Source organism: Pristiophorus japonicus, chromosome 17, assembly GCF_044704955.1.
Source record: "Pristiophorus japonicus isolate sPriJap1 chromosome 17, sPriJap1.hap1, whole genome shotgun sequence".
NCBI lineage: Eukaryota > Metazoa > Chordata > Chondrichthyes > Pristiophoridae > Pristiophorus > Pristiophorus japonicus.
In genome coordinates, this window is record NC_091993.1 from 58081448 (window position 1) to 58107713 (window position 26266).

The window sequence follows — 26266 nt, forward strand, 5'->3', positions numbered from 1 at the left end:
ATTTCGGAGAAGAGTAGGGGGAGTTATCCCCGGTGTCCTGGGGACAATATTTACCCCTCAACCAACATAACAAAAACAGATTATCTGGACATTATCACATTGCTGTGTGTGGGAGCTTGCTGTGCACACATTGGCTACTGCGTTTCCCACATTACAACAGTGACTGCACTCCAAAAGTTCTTTATTGGCAGTAAAGTGGCTTTGAGAGGTCCGGTGGTCGTGAAAGGCGCTATATAAATGCAAGTCTTTCTTTCTTTACATCACTCCTGCTAGCTTTGGACAGGGAGACAGTGCAGGGAAATGCTGGAGCTAAAACTGGCCTCATGCCGTGGAGTTGGGGTTGCCAATTGGTTGTATTTCTGGAGGTTTCACCACATGACCTCCCATCTCGAACTGGCCCACCCGATAAAACAGCCTTCCCCATCTCCAAACAAAGTGGGTCAAACGTTAAATAACTATTGGCCAGGACACCGGGGAGCGCTCCCCTGCTCTTCCAATAGTGTCATAAGATCTTTGTCCATGTGAGAGGACAGGCAGCGTCTCGCTTTAATATCTGATCAAAAAGAAAGCCCCTCCGACAGTGCAGCACTTCCCCTCTGCCAGTGCAGTACTCCCTCAGTACTGCCCCTCTGACAGTGCAGCGCTCCCTCACTACTGCCCCTCCGACAGTGCGGCGCTCCCTCAGTACTGCCCCTCCGACAGTGCGGCGCTCCCTCAGTACTGCCCTTCCAACAGTGCGGCTCTCCCTCAGTACTGCCCCTCCGACAGTATGGAGCTCCCTCAGTATTGCCCCTCCGACAGTATGGAGCTCCCTCAGTATTGCCCCTCCGACAGTGCAGCACTCCCTCAGTACTGCCTCTCCGAAAGTGTGGCGCTCCCTCAGTACTGCCCCTCCGACAGTGCGGCGCTCCCCACTACTGCCCCTCCCTCAGTACTGCACCTCTAGCGCCTCGCAGATCATGATGTCATAAAGTGCTCCGTGCCCCGTTACCGCCCCGGGTGTGAAATTGCCTCCTGCCCCATCGCCGGGCGTGAACAACGGCAGCAAGGGGAGGCGTTGTCGGCTCGGCTGGCCGCTGGGGGAGCACTAATTAAAGGCAATGGTTTTCAGGTAGGCCAAACTTTATTATTGGCCCCAGTCTGGTGCCCGCTGAAAGTGTTTGCTGTTTATTGCTGCGCGATGTCCCAGCTCCCCCCAGTGTGAGAGTGTTGGGGGCTGTAATGGCAGTCGCACAGGTCGCCTGGCAACACAGAGCTTCCAACAGTGGGTTGTGCAGCATCACTGGTCCTGCCCTTTCAGCAAGGGACGCAGCCTCTGATACCGTTAGCAATGTGCTCCACATTGTTCCGTGTCTGCCGCTACCGCCCCGCTCTCCATCTTTAGCGCCCCCAACACAAGTGGTCCGCACTTGATTTAACGCCTCGCTCCCCTCCTGGAGCGCTAAAGCTGTATTTCCCGGCAGGGGAGAATCATTAACGTCTGGCACTACTATTTCTATATTTGAAAAAGTTAATGCCCCAACTGGGGTGCCCGGAATTTCTGACCCGAGATCTTATCAAAATATTTGGTCCATTTAGCTTCAGAACATCCAACGTATTGTGTTTCATTGTTGAGATTTTTTTGAGTGAAGTGAAGCCTCTTACATTTTCAATTCCCTGCACACAACTGACACCTTGTCCAAGGGTAGGAATCCGATGGGCAAAGCAGTTCCTATTCATTCCCTGTGTGTAAAAGTTCCGGTTTGAACCAGAACATGGAAAGATAAAATTTGAGCATGCTGCATTGCCCCGTAATCTCGATTTAGTGCTCAGCTCACGTAACGCAAGCAGTTAACTGCCAAGTTGCGCCCAAGGACAGGAGAACATTTCAGTCTTTGATATCTCCAGGATACAGTGTATCCCTGAGTGTAGTGTTCTCTTGGTGAGATTGAGGCCCTGATTCAATGATTACGATGGGGTGTGGTGTCGTAGCCAGCAATGATAATCCAAGCAGCATCCAGGTCCAACTATAACAATTCCCGGTGAACTTGCAAAGGGTTTATCTCAAAGATGGGTTTGCATTTCTTTCAGCTGAGCAAAGTCACAGAAGAAAAAATCCTCCAAGTGACTAATTTATGTGCACAATCTTGAAATCTGCCTCAAGCTCTCGGCAAGAGGTTGAACAAGGATTCTTCATTCCCAAGGGGTCATCCACTCCAAAATCTGAGTGGGCTCAGGCTTCTAAAAGCTCGTTAATACTTAGCCCAGGTCCCGGTGGTTATGGGAGGAACACAAGAATGATATAAATCTGGAATAAATCTCAGTGGAGTCAATATGCATTCTGAGCTCTCCACAACGATATTATTCCTTGCTTAAAAATAATCAAAGAAGGCTCCGAACTTCTGGGCATTTGAAGAATCTGCATAGGAAATGAGCAAGTAACAATTCCTTGAGGGCCCCAGCACTCTCTGCCCAATGCCCAGTGCTGTGGCTCATGTGATAACATGCTGACCTCGGAGTCATATGGTTGTGGGCTGGAGTTCCACTCGAGAGATTTGACCTCAAAAATCTAGTGCTGAGGGAGCGCTGCACTGTTGGAGGTGCTGCCTTTCAGATGTGACGTTAAACCGAGGTCCCGTCTGCTCTCGTAGGAGCACCACATAGGGGGGGTAGGGAAAGGTAAGAGTGGATGTTGCAAGTTGTTCTGACATCGGTCCACTGGTGCGACCTCAGTGAAACTTGCATTAATAAGGGCATCCCTGGCACCACAGGCGGCACGGTAAGCAGCTGGTGGAGCACGGCACCTTCCGCCTCCTTGAAACCGCCCGCAGACAATCTGCGCTCGGTGCTTTGTTCCTCCTGTGGGTCCAAGCCTTGCTGCTATGCAATGTTGTGCAGAGCACAGCACACCACAATCGTTCTGGGCACCCTGGCTGGTGCGTACTGAAGGGCGCCTTCAGATCTGTCCAGGCACCTGAAGCGCATCTTCAGCATGTTGCTGGCCTATTCAATCATACACCTGGGTGTCATTGGTCGGGTTTCTGGCAGGTGTCATCAGCCAAGTTTGACGTGTGGATCCCCTGGGCTAAATTTTCCATTATTTTTCCATGCATACACTTAACGTCCATTTTAACGCTGAAATGAGATGTAACGCTCATATATCGCCCATTTAGGCACAAGATGGAAAGTAACGGCCATTCCTCGGTCACTTATCGGCGAGCCGTTGCTAAGGACGGTGACACTTTATGGCAGAAGGTCAGCAAAATGCAACGCTAATGCCCATTTCAAATTGCTCGCGGTAACGCCCATTTTTTAAGATGGAAACTAGGGTGTTTGAGAATGGGCGACAAGCCGGCAATCTGAAAACCCATATTTGCCGTGCACGCCGGAAATAATGCCCATTTTTGGGCGATCGGCACAGAAGTGGAAAATCTAGCCCCTGTCTCCTAGCAACCATCTCTTAAGTGTGCTGGAAGGCTCAACGAGGCTGGGAAGCTTGGACTGCCACAAATGTATTGCGGCAACTCCCCGGGAATTTTGTGGGCATCCTTTTGTGGTTGGACACCAGCTGCACATTGATGGAGTGGAAGCCCTTGCGGTGGACGGCTATCCTGGGTGATGTGGGGAGTGCACGGATGTGCATGTGTGCAGTCGGTGAATCCCTCCACCTGTGGGAAGCCAGCCTGAGACACAAACCCGAGCACCCGCTCATTCTGTCGTCCAGCTCTCTTTGGAAGGTAGACAGCAAATGAGCGATAACTGCACAAACACTTGTTCCAGAGATCTACTATTCTCTTGGAAAAGAAGAACCCTCTAACATCTGGAGTGCATAAGGGATGGTTTTCTAGACCAATATGTCGAGGAATCAACTAGGGGGGAGGCCATCTTAGACTGGGTGTTGCGTAATGAGAGAGGATTAATTAGCAATCTCATTGTGCGAGGCCCCTTGGGGAAGAGTGACCATAATATGGTGGAATTCTGCATTAGGATGGAGAATGAAACAGTTAATTCAGAGACCATGGTCCAGAACTTAAAGAAGGATAACTTTGAAGGTATGAGGCGTGAATTGGCTAGGATAGATTGGCGAATGATACTTAAGGGGTTGACTGTGGATGGGCAATGGCAGACATTTAGAGACCGCATGGATGAACTACAACAATTGTACATTCCTGTCTGGCGTAAAAATAAAAAAGGGAAAGTGGCTCAACCGTGGCTATCAAGCGAAATCAGGGATAGTATTAAAGCCAAGGAAGTGGCATACAAATTGGCCAGAAATAGCAACGAACCCGGGGACTGGGAGAAATTTAGAATTCAGCAGAGGAGGACAAAGGGTTTGATTAGGGCAGGGAAAATGGAGTACGAGAAGAAGCTTGCAGGGAACATTAAGGCGGATTGCAAAAGTTTCTATAGGTATGTAAAGAGAAAAAGGTTAGTAAAGACAAACGTAGGTCCCCTGCAGTTAGAATCAGGGGAAGTCATAATGGGGAACAAAGAAATGGCAGACCAATTGAACAAGTACTTTGGTTCGGTATTCACTAAGGAGGACACAAACAACCTTCCGGATATAAAAGGGGTCAGAGGGTCTAGTAAGGAGGAGGAACTGAGGGAAATCTTTATTAGTCGGGAAATTGTGTTGGGGAAATTGATGGGATTGAAGGCCGATAAATCCCCAGGGCCTGATGGACTGCATCCCAGAGTACTTAAGGAGGTAGCCTTGGAAATAGCGGATGCATTGACAGTCATTTTCCAACATTCCACTGTCTCTGGATCAGTTCCTATCGAGTGGAGGGTAGCCAATGTAACCCCACTTTTTAAAAAAGGAGGGAGAGAGAAAACAGGGAATTATAGACCGGTCAGCCTGACCTCAGTAGTGGGTAAAATGATGGAATCAATTATTAAGGATGTCATAGCAGCGCATTTGGAAAAAGGTGACATGATAGGTCCAAGTCAGCATGGATTTGTGAAAGGGAAATCATGCTTGACAAATCTTCTGGAATTTTTTGAGGATGTTTCCAGTAAAGTGGACAAGGGAGAACCAGTTGATGTGGTATATTTGGACTTTCAGAAGGCTTTCGACAAGGTCGCACACAAGAGATTAATGTGCAAAGTTAAAGCACATGGGATTGGGGGTAGTGTGCTGACATAGATTGAGAACTGGTTGTCAGACAGGAAGCAAAGAGTAGGACTAAATGGGTACTTTTCAGAATGGCAGGCAGTGACTAGTGGGGTACCGCAAGGTTCTGTGCTGGGGCCCCAGCTGTTTACATTGTACATTAATGATTTAGATGAGGGGATTAAATGTAGTATCTCCAAATTTGCGGATGACACTAAGTTGGGTGGCAGTGTGAGCTGCGAGGAGGATGCTATGAGGCTGCAGAGTGATTTGGATAGGTTAGGTGAGTGGGCAAATGCATGGCAGATGAAGTATAGTGTGGATAAATGTGAGGTTATCCACTTTGGTGGTAAAAACAGAGAGACAGACTATTATCTGAATGGTGACAGATTAGGAAAAGGGGAGGTGCAGCGAGACCTGGGTGTCATGGTACATCAGTCATTGAAGGTTGGCATGCAGGTACAGCAGGCGGTTAAGAAAGCAAATGGCATGTTGGCCTTCATAGCGAGGGGATTTGAGTACAGGGGCAGGGCGGTGTTGCTACAGTTGTACAGGGCCTTGGTGAGGCCACACCTGGAGTATTGTGTACAGTTTTGGTCTCCTAACTTGAGGAAGGACATTCTTGCTATTGAGGGAGTGCAGCGAAGATTCACCAGACTGATTCCCGGGATGGTGGCACTGACCTATCAAGAAAGACTGGATCAACTGGGCTTGTATTCACTGGAGTTCAGAAGAATGAGAGGGGACCTCATAGAAACGTTTAAAATTCTGACGGGTTAGACAGGTTAGATGCAGGAAGAATGTTCCCAATGTTGGGGAAGTCCAGAACCAGGGGTCATAGTCTAAGGATAAAGGGTAAGCCATTTAGGACCGAGATGAGGAGAAACTTCTTCACCCAGAGAGTGGTGAACCTGTGGAATTCTCTACCACAGAAAGTAGTTGAGGCCAATTCACTAAAAATATTCAAAAGGGAGTTAGATGAAGTCCTTACTACTAGGGGGATCAAGGGGTATGGCGAGAAAGCAGGAAGGGGGTACTGAAGTTGCATGTTCAGCCATGAACTCATTGAATGGCGGTGCAGGCTAGAAGGGCTGAATGGCCTACTCCTGCACCTATTTTCTATGTTTCTATGTTTCTATCTAACTTAGTTCTAAGAACAACAGAACCTAGAAATAGGAGCAGGAGTCGGCCATTTGACCCCTCGACCCTGCTCCGCCATTCAATAAGATCATGGCTGATCCGATCATGGACTCAGCTTCACTTCCCTGCCCGCTTCCCATAACCACTTATCCCCTTATCGCTCAAAAATCTGTCCATCTCCGCCTTAAATTTATTCAAAGACCCTGCCTCCACAGCTCTCTAGGGCAGAGAATTCCACAGATTTACAACCCTCTGAGAGAAGAAATTCCTCCTCATCTCCGTATTAAATGGGCTGCCTCTTATTCTAAGCCTATGTCCCTATAAGCCTATAAGCCTAAAACTAGTTTTAGTTTCCCCCATCAGTGGAAATATCCTCTCTGCATCCACCTTGTCGAGCCCCCTCAGAATCTTATATGTTTCGATAAGATCACCTCTCATTCTTCTGAACTCCAATGAGTATAGGTCCAACCTACTCAACCTCTCTTCATAAGTCAACCCCTTCATCTCCGCAATCAACCTAGTGAACCTTCTCTGAACTGCCTCCAATTTAAGTATATCCTTCCTTTAATACGGAGACCAAAATTGTATGCAGTACTCAGGTGTAGCCTCACCAATACCCTGTACACCTTGAGTCTCATCGCCGAGAGCATGCAGAAAACAAGCGCAGGCAGCTGAAAGAGCGTGCGGCAAACCATTCCCACACACCCCTTCCCTCAACGACAATCTGCTCCACCTGTGACAGAGACTGTGGTTCTCATATTGGACTGTACAGCCATGAAAGAACTCACGTTAAGAGTGGAAACAAGTCTTCCATGATTCCAAGGGACTGCCTATGATGATGATGCTGATGACCCTGTAGAGTTGTAGCAGGACTTCTCTGCTTTTATACTCTATCCCCCTTGCAATAAAGGCCAACATTCCATTTGCCTTACTGATCACTTGCTGTACCTGCATACTAACTTTTTGTGTTTCATGAACAAGGACCCCAGATCCCTCTGTACTGCACCACTTTGCAATTTTTCTCCATTTAAATTATAATTTGCTTTTCTATTTTTTCTGCCTACATGGATAACCTCACATTTTCCCAGATTATACTCCATCTGCCAAATTTTTGTTCACTCACTCAGCCTGTCTATATCCCTTCGCAGATTTCTTGTGTCCTTCTCACAATTTGCTTTCCCATCCATCTTTGTATCATCAGCAAACTTGGCTACATTACACTCAGTCCCGTCATCAAGTCATTAATATAGATTGTAAATAGTTGAGGACCCAGCACCGATCCCTGCGGCACCCCACTAGTTACTGGTTGCCAACCAGAAAATGACCCATTTATCCTGGCTCTCTGTTTTCTGTTAGTTAGCCAATCCTCTATCCATGCTAATATATTACCCCCAACCCCGTGAGCTTTCATCTTGTGCAGTAACCTTTTATGTGGCACCTTATCGAATGCCTTCTGGAAATCCAAATGCACCACATCCACTGGTTCCCCCTTATCCACCCTGCTTGTTACATCCTCAAAGAACTCCAGCAATTTTGTCAAACATTATATCCCTTTAATAAAACCATGTTGGCTCTGCTTGATTGAATTATGCTTTTCCAAATGTCCCGCTACTGCTTCCTTAATAATGGACTCCAGCATTTTCCCAACGACAGATGTTAGGCTAACTGGTCTATAGTTTCCTGCTTTCTGTCTACCCTTGTGTAACTTTTCAGTATAGCCCCTGGTCCTTCCCAACCTATGTAATTAATCAGTGTGGACACAATCTAGTCCCTTCATTATTTTATTGATCAAATTGCCCATGGATTTGCGTTTATTTAAAGTATATACAGTTAGCTATTTAAGCCGACCTGGGTAGCTAAGATATTTACAGATTTATACACGTAAAACTAGAGATTGCACCATGCAGTGCTGGATGTGACTGGCTTGTGAATGAAGTTCATGTGCTGGAGGTGAAACACAATGTCCATTTGATCCAACAAGACCACTGTACCATGGCGCCCTCATGTGCTCGTGCCAGAAACAAATAATCGCTGGCGCAGCATTGGGCTATTTGCCCAGCAATTGCCCACGTAAGTCTTACGGTTGGTGCAAGCAAGCACAGGGCAATTTCTGGGCCTGGCCGGAATCCTCACAGAGTGTCATTTGTGACTTCAGAGCTGTTCCGAATTGGAATAGCGTTTGCTAAGATACAGAGCGCTGGAACTGGTGAGCATTGTCTCGGGATTCTGTCAGTAACTATTTTCTATGGAGGCGCGTGTCGTCCGTTCCGGGACCGCACTTTGGAACAACAGCGTTGGAGGCGTAGCACATGTACAGTGGCCGCTGGAAGGAGTCGAACGGAAGCAATCTTTAGGCCCCCTATATCAAAGAGTTTATCGGAGTTCTTTAAATCATGTTATGAGAGCGGGGAACAGGTTTGTGCCCCCGTTTGTAGCTCAGAGTCTGTGAGGGACGGAGGGAACGGCAGCAGATAAAGGGGCAACAACTTCTCCAAAACTGATCCCCACTCATTGCCAGGTCTGGGGGCTGGATAACCCCAGCCTGCTCAGCAAGTTTCACCACTTTATTCACTTCCCTATTTGAGCTCCGTTTGTTGTATGTTTAACAGCAGCATTGCAGCGGGAACGGGAAACTTCTGTCAAAGCTGCAATGAGACTTGGAAGAAGTTAAAGATTTTTAATGAACTTTTCACAAAAAATGAGTGTTATAAACGCTTTTCCTTCTAAGTTTCGAATATGATTTTGGAAGAAATGAGCAAATATCAATGTTCCCCTCATCTAAACAAGGGTTTGAAGTCCAAAAGCTTTTAAAGAGGCTCTGAATTGCTCATTGTGGTAGTTATAGGGTGGGTATATCTCGGGGGCACAAGGTGTCGGCCAGGGACAGGGCAGCACCTACTTTCACCAAGGGCCTAAATTATTATTTAAATGGAGAAAGATTGCAAAGTGCTGCAGTACAGCGGGACCTGGGGGTACTTGTGCATGAAACACAAAAGGTTAGTATGCAGGTACAGCAAGTGATCAGGAAGGCCAATGGAATCTTGGCCTTTATTGCAAAGGGGATGGAGTATAAAAGCAGGGAAGTCTTACTACAGCTGTACCATCATCATAGACGATCCCTCGAACGAGGATGACTTGCTTCCACAAGAGTTCACAGATGTTTCAATGAAGGACCTGATGTTCCAGTCCTGAACCCCAGTTGAAGGGGTGGAAGATGTCTGTTGCACATCAGCCACCACACGGGTTCGACAGAGCTCGGCCTTTATCCAGTGGCAAGGGTTAACCAGGACGACTGGAGACCTGTTCTGCTGCATGGACCTAGTGCGCACACATATCACAGTGTGGGCTGGCCCGTGCTGCCCCTGGACCCTCGGCTCTTCTGGGCTCTGTACCCTCATTCGCTGCACCTTCGCCCACGACGTTCCAGGGCCCGGCGCTCCAGCTCTATTTATAGCCCCGACCTGCGGTGGTGTTCTCACACAGGTTGGGGCGGCCCATGATTTTTTTTTTTTTTTAATTCGTAGCCAATCGTTCCAATTCTTTGTCAAATCACAAACGCCAGAGGTCACCTTGCACCTGTCAAGGATCACTCTGCGCCAATGCTCTTAGCCAAAAGGCCTAGAGCCACTGCACCGTTCCTGGAAGTACTGCAATACCAGGTTCGTGCCATGGAGGTGGATGGGTCAGGTCGCCCACACACCTCCGTGGAGGTGGATGGGTCAACCCTCCCCACCCACCTCCTGTTTCCAAAAATGCAAGCATATACCTTCCTGACCAGGGAGAAACCACCATGAGGTCATGGTGGCTGGTCAGAAACGGTACTACACTTGATCTTAGCCAAAAGGCCGATGATTTTTTTTATTTATTTTTTTTTTATTCGTGTCCAATCGTTATCCAATCGTTACAATTCTTTGTCAAACGCCAGAGGTCACCTTGGGCCCATTCAAGGATCACTCTGCGCCAATGCTCTTAGCCAAAAGGCCTAGAGCCACTGCACCGTTCCTGGAAGTACTGCAATACCAGGTTCGTGCCATGGAGGTGGATGGGTCAGGTCCCCCACACACCTCCGTGGAGGTGGATGGGTCAAGCCATCCCACCCACCTCCTGTTTACAAAAATGTAAGCATATACCTTCCTGACCAGGGAGAAACCACCCGGAGGTCATGGTGGCTGGTCAGGTTAGTTATGCAGATCTTAGCCAAAAGGCCGATGATTTTTTTTTTTAAATAAATTCGTAGCCAATCGTTTCCAATTCTTTGTCAAGTCACAAACGCCAGAGGTCACCCTGCACCAGTCAAGGATCACTCTGCGCCAATGCTCTTAGCCAAAAGGCCTAGAGCCACTGCACCGTTCCTGGAAGTACTGCAATACCAGGTTCGTGCCATGGAGGTGGATGGGTCAGGTCCCCCACACACCTCCGTGGAGGTGGATGGGTCACCAATCCCACCCACCTCCTGTTTACAAAAATGTAAGCATATACCTTCCTGACCAGGGAGAAACCACCCGGAAGTCATGGTGGCTGGTCAGGTTAGTTATGCAGATCTTAGCCAAAAGGATCCGAGAGAAGCGATCCAAAAGGCCGATGATGTTTCAGGAAGACCATTGCAACGCTGGAGGACCAACGTTTGGAGACGTCTCTGAAGACCAGCTATACAGGGTATTGGTGAAGCCACATCTGGAATATTGCGTGCAGTTTTAGTTTCCATTTTTATGAAAGGATATACTTGCTTTGGAAGCAGTTCACAGAAGGTTCACTCGGTTGATTCGGGAGATGAGGGGGTTGACTTATGAGGAAAAGTTGAGCAGGTTCGGCCTCTACTCATTGGAATTCAGAAAAATGAGAGGTGATCTTATCGAAACGTATAAGATTATGAGGGGGCTTGACAAGGTGGATGCAGAGAGGATGTTTCCACTGATGGGGGAGACTAGAACTAGAGGGCATGATCTTAGAATAAGCGGCCACCCATTTAAAACTGAGATGAGAAGAAATTTCTTCTCTCAGAGGGTTGTAAATCTGTGGAATTCTCTGCCTCGGAGAGCTGTGGAAGCTGGGACATTGAATAAATTTAAGACAGAAGTAACAGTTTCTTAAATGATAAGGGGATAAGAGGTTATGGGGAGCGGGCGGGGAAGTGGAGCTGAGTCCATGATCAGATCAGCCATGATCTTATTGAATGGTGGAGCAGGCTCGAGGGGCCGTATGGCCTGCTCCTGTTCCTATTTCTTATGTTCTTATGTTCCTGGAGATGTAATGGCTCAGTTTAAAGGCAAATCGAACTGGAAGCAAATGCATGCAAATACAAGGATGGACCAGTGTTCCACCCCAGCTCCTAGTAATGGAAAGAGAATTGTAAAACCAAGCTCCAAATTAAAGAAATTATCATTTATCCATGAAGAAACAGATTCAAAATGATCTTCAACTCATAAACGTGCTCCTGGTGGCCTTAGGAGTTTGCATTTGTCCCGATCAAAAACAACAACAACAACAGTACAAAGAAACTTTGCAAAGAACAAAAAAAGAATGGAGCCTTTTCAGAACAGAAGTCCGAGTCTTCAGCAGCAGAAAGAATTTACCCAAATAATGACCAAACTACAACATATTCTGAAACTAGTTCAGTAGAATGTTCTCTAACATCTGAAGCTTTGCTAAACCTCTTACCTTTGTTGGATTCAGAGCTGCTTGTGGACTCCTCCTGCTTTACCAGGACAGATAGTTGCTCTTCAGTAGAGCTATCCTGAGAGGCAGAAGAGCATACAACTTGTATGTTTCAAGAATATTGGTTCTATTGCAAAAATTCCACTCTTCTGGACAAGCAGCAAACATTAATGTGATTGCTCAGCCTTCAAACCTCTGTGATATTTTAGAGCAGACTGGAAATGTTACAAGAGAAGGGAGCTTCAACAGAGACCATGTGTCAGATGGAGCTGAGGTGCATGAGAGTTCTCGACCTGTTTCATTTACAGTTGCAGGTAAAACCGTCTATAAATTACAAGCGAGCTATGTGATCACTCTTGAACAGAAAAGGATACATGCAACTTCTCTCGCAATGAAACAGAAGAAACTAATGAATGAAGAACCATCAAGTAGACAGATAACAAAATGCAAGAAGAAAGTTAATTTTGCAGACCCACTGAAGATTGAATACATACCAGAATTTTGTCGGATAAAACCACTAAGCCCAGAGTTTCCCATTCAACTAGAAAAACAAGTGTTGCGACTGAAGGAACAAGATAAAGTACCAATTTACATAGAAATATAGAAACATAGAAATTAGGTGCAGGAGCAGGCCATTCGGCCCTTCGAACCTGCACCGCCATTCAATATGATCATGGCCGATCATTCAACCTCAGTACCCCTTTCCTGCTTTCTCTCCATACCACTTGATCCCTTTGGCCATAAGGGCCATATCTAACTCCCTTTTGAATATATCTAACAAACTGGCCTCAACAACTTTCTGCGGTAGAGAATTCCACAGATTAACCACTCTCTGAGTGAAGAAGTTTCTCCTCATCTCGGTCCTAAATGGCTTACCCTTTATTCTTAGACTGTGACTCCTGGCTCTGGAACTCCCCAGCAACGGGAACATTCTTCCTGTCTCTAACCTGTCCAATCCCGTCAGAATTTTATATGTTTCTATGAGATCCCCTCTCATTTTTCTAAACTCCAGTGGATACAAGCCCAGTTGATCCAGTCTCTCCTCATATGTCAGTCGTGCCATCCCAGGAATCAATCTGGTGAACCTTTGCTGTACTCCCTCAATAGCAAGAACATCCTTTCTCAGATTAGGGAACCAAAACTGAACACAATATTCCAGGTGTGGCCTCACCAAGGCTCTGTACAAATGTAGTAAGACTTCCCTGCTCCTATACTCAAATCCTCTAGCTATGAAGGCCAACATGCCATTTGCCTTCTTCACCGCCTGTTGTACCTGCATGCCAAACTTCAATGACTGATGTTCCATGACACCCAGGTCTCGTTGCCCCTCCACTTTTCCTAATGTGCCACCATTCAGATAATATTTTGTCTTCCTGTTTTTGCCGCCAAAGTGGATAATCTCACATTTATCCACATTATACTGCATCTACCATGCATTTGCCCACTCACCTAACCTGTCCAAATCATCCTCACAGCTCACACCGCCACCCAGCTTAATGTCATCTGCAAACTTGGCGATATTACATTCAATTCCTTCATCTAAATTATTGATGTATATTGTAAATAGCTGGAGTCCCAGCATTGAACCCTGCGGCACCCCACTGGTCACTGCCTGCCATTCTGAAAAGGACCCGTTTATTCTGACTCTCTGCTTCCTGTCTGCCAACCAGTTCTCTATCCACGTCAGTATATTACCCCCAATACCATGTGCCTTAATTTTGCACACCAATCTCTTGTGTGGGACCTTGTCAAAAGCCTTTTGAAAGTCCAAATACACCACATCCACTGGTTCTCCCTTGTCCACTCTACTAGTTACATTTGCAACATCATTCTTGCTCCTGTGTGTTATCAAGCATCTAAAGTTTGGCATTATGAACTTGTGCAGCCTTGGACAATGTTTGAAAATGCACCTACAGACATTATTATTGATTATCTAAATGATTGTGCCTGCTCAAGATTTTGAAAATGCTATATTGTATCTCAACTCTGGAATTTTTTTTTTTAAATGAATTGTCCAGTAAATGTTTAATTTAACCGTAGAATGGGGAAAAAGTACTTGTAGCTGCTTAATTTATGTATGGAATAAACTATGTCTAGTAAATGTTTATTTATGTAATGAAAATGTTTAAAAAATCCTTAATTTATACATGCAAAAGATGTCATTCTTAGATCAATGTTTGGCAAAAAATTATCTTCAAATTAAATATTGCAAAGATTTAAAACTTTCTAAGTGCTGGAGGTCCAGTCTGATGAAAATGAGGATGACAACTGGTTATAGATATTAATTTCTACAAATGTAATCTATTATGATGCCCTATACGATGATGTTATTTGGGTGCGAGGCGAAGAGAAACAGATAAACAAATTGGATCTCCCAAGAGTCCTTTTATATAACTTTTGTTTTCTCTGTATGTTGGTCACTTTACACCCAATTGAGTGTATAGGTCTGTTCAAGGTATTGCATTGCTATTAGAACACCACCGCAGGTCAGGGCTAGAAATAGAGCTGGAGCGCCGGGCCCTGGAACGTCGTGGGCGGAGGTGCGGCGAATTAGGGTTCGGGGCCCAGAAGAGCCGAGGGCCCAGGGGCAGCACGGACCAGCCCACACTGCAATATGTGTGCGCACTAGGTCCGTGCAGCAGAGCAGATCTCCAGTCGTCCTGGTTAACCCTTGCCACTGGATAAAGGCCTAACTCTGTCGAGCCTGTGTGGTGGCTGGTGTGCAACGGTAACCATGTGTTAAAAAAATCCACGCACAGACATCTTCCATCCCTGGAGTTCAGGACTGGAATATCGGGTCCTTCATTAAAACATCTGTGAACTCTTGTGGAAGCAAGTCATCCTCGTTCGAGGGACCGTCTATGATGATGATATCTAATTTGGGTAATGATGGGATGGCTATATCTAATTTGGGTATTCACAGGGTGGGTACCTCCAGGATGTAGTTCAGGACCTGGAATATTAGGTCCTTCATTGGAACACCTGTGAACTTATCCTTTTTTGGCGTGAAAGCAAGTCATCCTCGTTTCGAGCGACTGCCTATAATGATGATGATGATATCTAATTTGGGTATTCACAGGGTGGGTATATATCATTTGAAGCAGCGTTCGGTGGCCCAGCCCGGAAATCGGCGCAGTCCCGGCCTGCAAGACTATCAGCAGGCCGGGGCCATTGGAGGGAGCAGCATGCGGCGGCATACCACTGCAGGGAGCAGTGCATGCTGCTGCAGGAGGGCGATGGCTGACTGCAGTGCGGGCAGGTACAGCAGGAGTGGTGAGGTTGGGGCGAAGGAGCGGCAAGAGTTCATAGAGGGATATGATCAGGGCCCAGGAGATGCGCGAGTTCGGGGCCCAGGAGAGGCAAGGGCCCAGGGGCAGCATGGCCCATCTCACGCTGCGATATGTGTGCGTACTAGGTCCATGCAGCAGAGCTGGTCTCCAATCGTCTTGGTTAATCCTTGCCACTGGACCAAGACCTAGCTCTGTCAAAAGGAGGCAGAAAAAAAGCAGGAAACTATAGACCAGTTAGCCTAACATCTGTGGTTGGGAAAATATTGGAGTCCATTATTAAAGAAGCAGTAGCAGGACATTTGGAAAAGCAAAATTTGGTTAGGCAGAATCAGCATGGATTTATGAAAGGGAAATCATGTTTGACAAATTTGCTGGAGTTCTTTGAGGATGTAACGAACGGGTGGATAAAAGGGAACCAGTGGATGTGATGTATTTGGACTTCCACAAGGCATTTGACAAGGTGCTACATAAAAGGTTACTGCACAAGATAAAGTTCACGGGGTTGGGGGTTAAATGGATAGAGGATTTGCTAACTAACAGAGAACAGAGAGTGAGGATAAATGGTTCATTCTCTGGTTGGCAATCAGTAACTAGTGGGGTGCCGCAGGGATCGGTGCTGGGATCCCAACTATTTACAATCTATATTGGAAGAAGGGACTGAGTGTAACGTAGCCAAGTTTGCTGATGATACAAAGATGGGAGGAAAAGCAATATGTGAGGAGGACACAAAAAATCTGCAAAAGGACAAAAACAGGCTAAGTGAGTGAGCAAAAGTTTGGCAGATGGAGTATAATATGTTGGAAAGTGTGATGTCATGCACTTTGGCAGAAAAAAATCAAAGAGCAAGTTATTATTTAAATGGAGAAAGATTGCAAAGTTCCACAGTACAGCGGGACCTGGGGGTACTTGTGCATGAAATACAAAAGGATAGTATGCAGGTACAGCAGGTGATCAAGAAGGCCAATGGTATCTTGGCCTTTATTGCAAAGGGGATGGAGTATAAAAGCAGGGAAGTCTTACTATAGCTATACAAGGTATTGGTCAGGCCACACCTGGAATACTGCGTGCAGTTTTGGTTTCCATATTTACGAAAGGATATAGTTGCTTTGGAGGCAGTTCACAGAAGGTTCACAAGGTTGATTCCAGAGATGAGGGGGTTGACTTATGAGGAAAGGTTGAGTAGGTTGGGTCTCTACTCATTGGAATTCAGAAGAATGAGAGGTGATCTTATTGAAATGTATAAGATTATGAGGGGGCTTGAAAAGGCGGATGCAGAGAGGATGTTTCCACTGATGGGGGAGACTAGAACTAGAGGGCACGATCTTAGAATAAAACAGAGATGTGGAGAAATTTCTTCTCTCAGTGGGTTGTGAATCTGTGGAATTCACTGCCTCAGAGAGCTGTGGAAGCTGGGACATTGAATAAATTTAAGACAGAAGTAGACAGTTTCTTAAACGATAAGGGATTATGGGGAGCGGCCAGGGAAGTGGAGCTGAGTCCATGATCAGATCAGCCATCGTCTTATTAAATAGCGGAGCAGGCTCGAGGGGCCGTATGGCCTACTCCTGCTCACATTTCTTATGTTCTTATGTGTGATGGCTGGTGTGCAACGGCCACCACACGTTAAAAAAATCCACGCACAGGCATCTTCCAAACTTCAACATGGAGTTCAGGATCCGGAATATTAGGTCCTTCATTGAAACACCTGTGAACTCATCCATTTCTGGCCTGGAAGCAAGTCATCCTCGTTACGAGGGACTGCCTATGATGATATGATGATGGTGATGAATTGCTGAAAATGTTTTAAAATTGAAATTTCTCAGTCTTTGATTTTGAACGATTGACTGAAGTGAGTGGCTTTACACAAACATGCACACCACACTGGTGAGGAGGGCGAGGCAGGGGAGGATTTGTAGCAGTTACATATTACTTTTCATTGACTTTTTAAAAATATATCATTAAGCCATTTAGGAAGAGAACCAAAAAAGGGTAAAAGCACAAACCATGTTATTTTGTCTGTCGTTCTATAGTCCAAACAAGTCTCTGGTATAATGTCAATATAGATTTCCTCCTAAACGTTTAGTGCAGTGTTAATAGAAACAAGAGTTATGTAACAATGTATAAAAATTGCAAAATGCTACTTTAGAAGAAACAACAACAACTTATATTTATATAGCGGCTTTAACGTCCCAAGGTGCTTCACAGGACTATCATGAGATAAACATTTGACAGTGGCATAAGAAGAAATTAGCGCTGGTGACCAAAAGCTTGGTCAAAGAGGTTGGTTTTAGGGAGCGTCTTGAAGGAGAAGAGAGAGGTTGCAAGGCGGAGAGGTTTAGGGAGGGAGTTCCAGAGCTTGGGGCCCAGGCAACAGAAGGCACAGCCGCCGATGGTGGAGCGATTATAATCAGGGATGCTCAGGAGGGCAGAATTTGAGAAGCGCAGATATCTCGGGAGCGTTGTGAGGCTGGAGGAGATTATTGAGATAGGGAGGGATGAGGAGCATGGAGGGATTTGAAAATAAGAATAAGAATTTTGAAATCGAGGCATTGCTTAACCGGAAGCCAAAGGGGTGAGCGGGACTTGGTGCGTTAGGACATGGGGCAACTGCTAGTTTATGTAGGGTAGAATGCATTTTGGTAAATAAGGAGACTACTTACTCTTTGGAAAATAAGAGTCTAAATGGATCTAGGGGTATAGATTCACAAATCATTAAAAGAAGCAACGCAGGTTAAAAAAAACCCATAAAAGTGCAAATATAGCACTGGGCTCATTTCTCTAGGAATAGAATCCAGAGTGTTGGGGTAAAAAGAAGATTTCTCTTCTTCAAGATGGACCCCCTGATATAAGGAATCGACAGCCGCCCGTATCCCGCCCATATAGCGACCACAGAATCACTCAGGCCAAACCTCGGTTCAACCGCTTTTTATTCAAGCATGCAGAGGAAGAGTTCACGGATGAACCTTCTAAGAACAAAGGTTTCTACATCGACAGTTAATATTTTCTGAGGATTGTGACCCTCCTACAAAACATCCGATTGGCCTACTGCTTATCAGTGAAGTTACATTGATTCATTGACCCTCATCAGACTGACTCTGAGTGATTCCTGCTTGGTGCCAGATTTGAGGGCCTGGTCCTCGAACACTCTTTTCCTCAGGTGGCCGAAGGCTGCACTGGCGTACTGCAGGTGATGTTGAATCTCGTTGTCAATGCCTGCTCTTGTTGATAGGAGGCTCCCGAGGTATGGGAAATGGTCCACATTGTCCAGGGCCGCGCCGTGGATCTTGATGATTGGGGGGCAGTGCAGAGTGGCAAGGGCAGGCTGGTGGAGGACTTTTGTCATACAGATGTTTAGCGTAAGGCCCATGCTTTCATACGCCTCAGTAAATATGTCGACTATGTCCTGGAGTTCAGCCTCTGTATGTGCGCAGATGTAGGCATCATCCGCGTACTGCAGCTTGATGACAGAGGTTGGGGTGATCTTGGACCTGGCCTGGAGACGGCGAAGGTTGAACAGCTTCCCACTGGTTCTGTAGTTTAGTTCTACTCCAGCGGGGAGCTTGTTGACTGTGAGGTGGAACATTCCAGTGAAGAAGATTGAGAAGGTGGGCAGTGGAAACGTTACAAGGACACCCTCAAAACCTCCCTGAAAAAGTGCAACATCCTCACTGACACCTGGGAGTCCCTGGCCAAAGACTGCCCTAAGTGGAGGAAGTGCATCCAGGAGGGCGCTGAGCACCTCGAGTCTCATCGCCGAGAGCATGCAGAAAACAAGCGCAGGCAGCGGAAAGAGCTTGCGGTAAACCAGTCCCACCCACCCCTTCCCTCAATGACTATCTGTCCCACCTGTGACAGCGACTGTGGTTCTCGTATTGGACTGTTCAGCCTACCTAAGGACTCATTTTAAGAGCGGAAGCAAGTCTTCCTCGATTCAGAGGGACTGTCTATGATGATGATCCCCCCAACCTTTCCATCTTGCATCACCTGTCAGTTTTATGGACTGTGTTGTTCAGTGGTGTCACCTTTGCCTCAGTTTCTCATGACATGTTGATTAACCTTGTTTCCCAGGGTGCTGCCTCCTGATCCCTCTCCAAAGAATTCGAGTCAAAACTACCAATCAGTATTATAATCCATGTTCCCAGACAGCTTACTCTACTGTCTTTGGCAAGTGTTGTTCTGTACTGAATCTTCTGTCAGTCTGTGCTAGGGTTCAACGCATTTACCAGCAAGCTTTGCTTTTCAACTGTTCTCCATTTTAAATCCCATTTGTAAGTGAGTTTTATAAACAAGCTTTACATGCATATAAATGAATGTCTACTTCCACTTTGGTGACAGTATTTTATCCCCTTACAAGAAGCAGAGAAGTTATGTCAAACCTTTTCTGATTGTCTCAGGATTTGACATAGGTGGGGTGGCAATATACTGTACATATGTTGTTGTAAAAGTTGTTGTAAGATTTGTGCGTGGACAAAAAGACCACTTGCTCAGTACAGAAACAAATTAGAAGAGACATTAGCTGTGAGTACTGGGTATTTATTGCATTATTTCCGAGATTTGATCAGGCTCCACAATTGATGTTGTGGTCTCGCCTTGCTTTCACTGGCGAGATTCAGGAATACGAACTTACAAACTGTGTTGAAATATCACTCTCGTGAAGCGATTACCATATTAACAGGCAACCAGCTCAAGTTAAATGAGGAAGTCGGTGGGTTGGAGCCAGCTTTCTGTGTACTCGCATTCTTGTTGGATTTAAACCCCCACCCACTCCCAAACCAACGCACTCCTCCACTTCTCGGCCTTTTGGCTAAGATCAAGTGTAGTATCTGTTCTTATCAGTTTAATATCCCCTATGGGGACCTGATATTAAATAGTTTTTTGGACAGGGAGCTGGAACAGGGGCTTGCCTCGTCCACTCCATGCACCGACCTGGTATTGCAGTGTTTCCAGGAACGGTGCAACTTCGCCTCTCGGCCTTTTGGCTAAGATCAAATATATTGGCGCAAAGTGATCTTTGGCGTTAGAGTTGATCTGGAAAGAAATTGGATATAAAAAAAAACGCACTCCTCCAGGTTAAACACCTCCCCCCCCCAATTCTCAAAGTGTCAGAGCCTCTCTCGAATACGACTTTCCCTTCAGTAGATTTTATACCCCAGTATTGGGCTCTTTTGAGTTCATATGCAAGTCCAATTACAGTTTCAGAAGTATCAGACCCAGGATATATTATAACTAACAAAAAATGGTAAAACTTTGATTAATTCAGCACCTTCCATGACCTCAGGATGTCCCAAATGCAGTACTTTTTGAAGTGCAGTCACTGATATAATGCAGGAAACACAAACACCAGATAATCTGCTTTGGGTGTTAGTTGAGCGAGTTGGCCAGGACACTGGGAGAATTCCCCTTCTCTTTGTGGAATTGTGCCATGGGATCGTTTACAGCCCTTGAGAGGACAGACAGGTTTAACGTCTGAACGATTATTGGTCTGTTGTCTGTCATACTGAATTGGATGTTCATTTTTATGCTGGAATATTGAACTGTATGCATCATCACTCACATGCCTTCCCCCCCGCTTCACCCATGTCCGATGTCTGCCTCTGGAAACAATTCTCTCCGTCACTTACAATGGAATTTTCACATTCCCAACTGTGGAGCCTTTGGGCCTCCATTTGCGGCAGTAGTTTGGCAGCTTCGTCTTCTTGGGCAGTCCCTCAGAGTCGAGGATGACTTGCTTCCGCACTAAAAATAAGTTCTCAGGTGACTCCGATGAGTCCGATGCAGGACCTACAGTCTCTGTCACAGGTGGGGCAGATGGTTGTTGAAAGGACATTGGTTGAAGGGCCAGTTGGTTGGAGTGCTTGAGTTGTCGTGCACTCCGTCCGCTGTTTGCGTTTGGTCTCCACTTGCTCCCGGCGAAGAGACTCGAGGTGTTCGGCGCCTTCCCGGATTATTCTCTTCCACTTTGAGCAATCTTGCGCCAGGGATTCCCAGGTGTCAGTGGGGATGTTACATTTCTTCAAGTAGGCCTTGAAGGTGTCCATGAAGCATTTCCTCTGCCCACCTGGGACTTGTTTGCCATGTCGGAACTCCGAGTACAGTGCTTGCTTTGGGAGTCTTGTATTGGGCATGCGGACGATGTGGCCGGTCCATCGAGCATTGCCAATGCTTCGATGCTGAGGATGTTGGCCTGAGAGTTAACGGTGACGTTGGTGCACCTATCCTGCCAATGGATTTGCAGGGTCTTGTGGAGGCAGCGTTGGCGGTCTCCAGTGCTTTGAAGTGCCTGCTGTACATAGTCCATGTCTCCGAAGCATATAGGAGGGCGGGTATCACTACTGCTCTGCAGACCATGAGCTTTGTGACAGTTTTAAGGTTCTGGTCTTCAAACACTCTCTTCCTTAGGCAACCAAAGGCTGCACTGGTGCACTGAAGGCAGTGTTGGACTTCGTCATTGATGTCTGCCCTTGTTGACAGTAGGCTCCCGAGGAATGGGAAATGGTCCACGTTGTCCAAGGCCACATCATGGATTTTGATAACTGGGGACAATGCTGTGTCGACCTTTGTCTTATGGATGTTTAGTGTAAGGCCCATGCTCTCGTACGCTGCAGTTCGTCCTCCGAGTGTGCGCAAACGCAAGCGTCATCTGCATATTGTAATTTGATGACAGAGGATGGCACGACCTTGGATCTGGTCTGGAGGCGACCGAGGTTGAACGGTTTACTGTTTGTTCTATAGATTATCTCCACTCCAGTGGGAAGCTTACTGACATGTCGTATTGCAGCAAGGAAGATCGAGAAGAGCGTTGGTACAATGACGCAGCCTTGCTTCACCCCGGTCGGACATGAATTGGGTCTGTGGTGGATCCGTTGGTCAGGGTCACAGCTTGCATGTCATCATGACGCAAGCTTTTGAGGTCAGGTGAATTTGAAAAGGATGTTCCATAATCCTTAAGGTTGACAATGTGAGAGGCCTATGTCAGGTCAAAGAAGGCCATGTACAAGGGTTGGTGCTGTTCCCTGCATTTCTCTTGAATTTGTCGCTCAGTGAAGATCATGTCCATTGTGCCCCTTAGTGGACGGAATCCGCATTGCAACTCTGGGAGGAGCTCTTCAGCCACTGGGAGAAGGCAGTTGAGGAGGAATCTTGCGATGACTTTCCCTGTGGCCGACAGCAGGGAGATTCCTCTGAAGTTACCGCAATCGAACTTGTCTCCTTTCTTGAAGACAGTCACGATTACGGCATCTCTGAGATCTCCTGGCATGCTCTCCTCCTTCCAAATAAGATAAATTAATTCATGTATTTGTGCCAATAGTGCTTCTCCACCATGTTTTAGTGCTTCGGCGGGGATTCCATCTGCTCCTGAGGCCTTTGTCAAATGGCTTTTTCTCCCTTGTGCTGGGGTTGTGCTGAGATGGTGGCGGGTGGCATGCTGTGGGATGGAGTCGAGGATGCTCACGTCGAAGACAGAGTCTCGGTTAAGGAGATCCTCGAAGTGCTCCTTCTAGCGGGCAATGACTGCCTCTCTGTCCTTGATGAGAACTTCTCCGTTCTTGGCCGGCAATGGGGTAGGGCCCTGGGTGCTTGGGCTTGGCGCTTGGTGCTTTGGCTCAATCACACCTTTGGATGCTGTTGTCCCCAGTAAAACCCTCACTCCCTCTCTCCCACCCTGACCGTTACCCTGGTATGGCCCCCATCTTTGCTCCCTTATGGGGCTTAAACGTATATGGCACACAACTGGTTTAGCCATTCATTGCTAGATCTGGCTGGACCATATAAAGCAATATCAGGTCCCGCCCTTCTCTGTCAAAATTGCCCTTATTTGCAAAAGGTTGATTGCTGGTGAGAATTTGTTTCTGCTGTGTTTGGTTTCTCAGTCCCTCCCTCCTGCACCCGTTTTAATTACCATCAGTCTTCTGGTACACATCCTCAGCTGACCTTGGTTAAGGAAGTTCAACATCTGAGCATCAGTGAGGCACTTGGCAACGTATCATGCTGCAGATGGAACGTCAATGATAAAGTAACACAAAATCCACAAAGCATATGTTACTTTAATTAGATAGCGGCTGGTGATACTTTGGCCTGTGTCGGTGGAATATATCACTTTCATCGAATTATACAGCATAGCAAGAGCCCACATAGCACATCGTGCCTGTGTTGGCTCTTTGACAGAGCAATCCAATTAGCCCCACCCTTGTCCTTGCCCCAGAGCCCTGCAATTTTTTCCTTTTCAAGTATTTATACAATTCTCTTTTGCATGTTATGATTGAATTTGCTTCCACCGCTATTTCAGGCTCTGCATTCCAGATCCCAACTCACTGCGTAAAAACATTCTCCTCTTCCCTCTTCTTTTGCTAATGATCTTAAATCTGTATCCTCTGGTTACCGACCCTCCTTCCAGTGGAAAATCAAATCTGCCACCAAGCTCATGATCTACAGGGCTGTAGTGATACCCACCCTCCTGCATGGCTCAGAGACGTGGACCATGTACAGTAGACACCTCAAGTCGCTGGAGAAATACCACCAACGATGTCTCCGCAAAATCCTGCAAATCCACTGAGAGGACAGACGCACCAACGTTAGTGTCCTTGACCAGGCCAACATACCCAGCATTGAAGCGCTGACCACACTCGAACAGCTCCGTTGGATGGGCCACATTGTCCGCATGCCCAACACGAGACTCCCAAAGCAAGCACTCTACTCGGAACTCCTACATGGCAAGCGAGCTCCAGGTGGGCAGAGGAAATGTTTCAAGGACACCCTCAAAGCCTCCTTGATAAAGTGCAACATCCCCACCGACACCTGGGAGTCCCTGGCCAAAGACTGCCCTAAGTGGAGGAAGTGCATCCGGGAGGGCGCTGAGCACCTCGAGTCTCGTCGCCGAGAGCGTGCAGAAAACAAGCGCAGGCAGCGGAAGGAGCGTGCGGCAAACCAGTCCCACCCACGCTTTTCTCAACTGTTGTCTGTCCCACCTGTGACAGAGACTGTAATTCCCGTATTGGACTGTACAGTCATCTGAGAACTCACTTTTAGAGTGGAAGCAAGTCTTCCTCGATCTCGAGGGACTGCCTATGATGATGGTGATGAGTTGAAATGGTTTCTCTTTATTTACTTGATCAAAATCTATCAATCGCCCCTTAACCTGCTCTGCTCTATGGGGAACAACCCCAGTGTCTCTGGTCGCCACACATACCTGAAGCCTCTTATCCCTGGGATTGACAGATTTGTTTAAGCAGTGTGGAAGTAGTAGAAGTAACTAACATCATCATTCACTAGTCCAAAAAGCCTGAAAGGTGTAAATTGAGAGTAGTGTCTGGATATTAACTCTCCCCCACGATTTGAGCCACTTCAGAAGCATGGGGTGGGAAGGGTGTGAGACAGGAATTAAACATTGTCTGAAAAGTGACATGGTATTGGATATAGTGAAACGATGGTGGAATGGACAAAATAGTGGCCAATAAAATGAAATGGCTGTGGCTCAGTGGGTAACACACTTGCCTCTGAGTCTGAAGGTTGTGGGTTCTAGTCCCACCCCAGAGACTTGAATGCAAAAATCTAGGGAGGTGCCATCTTTTGAATGAGACATTAAACCGAGGCCCCGTCTGCTTTCTCGGGTGGATGGAAAAGATCCCATGGCACTATTTCGAAGAAGAGCAGGGGAGTTATCCCCGGTGTCCTGGGGCCAATATTTATTCCTCAATCAACATCACAAAAAAACAGATTATCTGGTTATTATCACATTGCTGTGTGTGGGAGCTTGCTGCACACAAATTGGCTGTGCGTTTCCCACGTTACAACAGTGACTCCACTCCAAAAAGTTCTTCATAGGCTGCAAAGCACTTTGAGACGTCCGGTGGTCATGAAAGGCGCTATATAAATGCAAGTCTTTCTTTCTTAAATGTGAGGCTTAGGTGCCTGCTGTAGGTACTAGCTGGCCCAAGTGCCCATTGTTTAATGTATGAATGTCGGTCGGCTATTACACTCCTGTGGGCATCGTGACAAGGTTTTATCATCTTCTCAGCCAGTGTGTGGGAGGGGGAGGTCACAGGATAACCACCAGAAGTAGGGATCCTGTCCCACGTTGGGCACTGCAGCTACCGACTAAGGCAGTGGGGGCTGGGCAAGGTGAATTTATCCAACAGGCTCCAGCTCCTCCTGTCGGAGCAGCTCCTGCTTCAATCCAGGTGTACAATAGCAATCCCACAATAGCAGCTGCACCAGCTCAGTAACTGGCCGTGCATCTCCACCGGCCCTTCACATTCCCCCGTGATACCTTTGCCGTGCAAGTATGACGCTCTCTCCTACTTCTTAATCTATTTGCTGGCTGCATAGTTCTTGGTCCATGTTCTCACCGTATTTACAGTCAGAACATGAGAATTAGGCCCCTCGAGCTTGCACTGCCATTCAATAAGATCATGACTGATCTTCGGCCTCAATTACCACTTTCCCATCCTGTCCCCATATCCCTTGATTTCCTTAATATCCAAAAATCTATCGATCTCGGTCTTGAATATACTCAACGACTGAGCCTTCACAGCCCTCTAGGGTAGAGAATTCCAAAGATTCACCCCCTCCGAGTGAAAAAATTCCTCCTCATCTCAGTCTTAAATGACCGACCCCTTATTCTAGGACTGTGACCCCTGGTTCTAGACTCCTCAGTCAGGCTTAATAACATCGCAGTCAACTATATAATGGAGCACACGAGACTGGGCCGGTGATCGGACTGGTTTGGAACGTGAAACTTTTAACAAAGTGCCTGAACGTATGATCTGGGCCTTGTGGTCTCCGATGGAATGGTTTTGATCGGGATTTTGATGGGCTGCTGTTCCTGTGCAGTCTATGTTCACCAGCAGTGGGGAAGGGGCTTGATATCGGGGACCATTGTTCGGTTGCTCCTGCATTAACTGTGCTGCTCGATCAGGGATGCGCCATGTCACTGTACAGTCAGATCACTTGGGCCGCGAAGGTTCATGAACCCTGTCAGCTGGAGGGGCTGGAGGACACTAACCGCTGTGTATGGACATTTCCTGTCACACTGCACATGGTAAGTCGCAGAATATCGTCACTCCTGTCGGTCTGCTGTTCTCGTATTCCT

At 46.8% G+C, this 26266-nt stretch overlaps 2 pseudogenes; one reads left to right on the top strand and one right to left on the bottom strand.

The window, feature by feature from the left end:
• Nucleotides 1–9854: 9854 nt before the first annotated feature.
• LOC139228454 (U2 spliceosomal RNA) lies at nt 9855–10087 on the bottom strand (annotated as a pseudogene).
• Nucleotides 10088–19961: 9874 nt separating this feature from the next.
• LOC139228427 (U2 spliceosomal RNA) lies at nt 19962–20140 on the top strand (annotated as a pseudogene).
• The last annotated feature ends 6126 nt before the right edge of the window (nt 20141–26266 follow it).